General features: G+C 46.1%; 1 pseudogene; it reads left to right on the forward strand.

Moving 5' to 3' along the window:
• Positions 1-277: 277 nt before the first annotated feature.
• On the forward strand, positions 278-451 carry LOC130360008 (U2 spliceosomal RNA; annotated as a pseudogene).

A 451-nucleotide genomic window follows, 5' to 3' on the forward strand; every position in this document is an offset into this window, starting at 1 on the left:
AAACCCAGTATTAAATGCAAGTAGGAGGAGTAAGAAGGGTTCCTGCCAAAGCCAGGTTATGGATTGCATTTAAAAATGGTCCATCAGAGTGAAATGGACTCCCATCTTCCTGCTTAGCAATAATGATATGGGTTTAGGGTCTGCTGTGTGTACTGGTGGGTGACTGCCACCCAGCCAGAGTGTGTATGGGAGGCTGCCAGCCAGCCTCCCTTCCTACAAGTAGTGATGGTGCATGTGAAGGGGACAGCGTTGGTTCCTCCCCTTTCACAGTTATCACTTCTCATCCTTCCTTTTGGCTGGTATCAAATGTGGTGTCTGTTTATATCAGTTTAATATCTGATATGTCCCCTATCTGGTAGCATATATTAAGTGCATCACCAGGTTTCAGTGTTGGAAAGAAAGATTACCTGTTTATTTGCTGCTGCTTGCTGGCTAGTCCAGTGGGCCCCTA

The sequence above is a fragment of the Hyla sarda genome, chromosome 2 (genome assembly GCF_029499605.1).
Source record: "Hyla sarda isolate aHylSar1 chromosome 2, aHylSar1.hap1, whole genome shotgun sequence".
In the NCBI taxonomy this organism is placed as follows: domain Eukaryota; kingdom Metazoa; phylum Chordata; class Amphibia; order Anura; family Hylidae; genus Hyla; species Hyla sarda.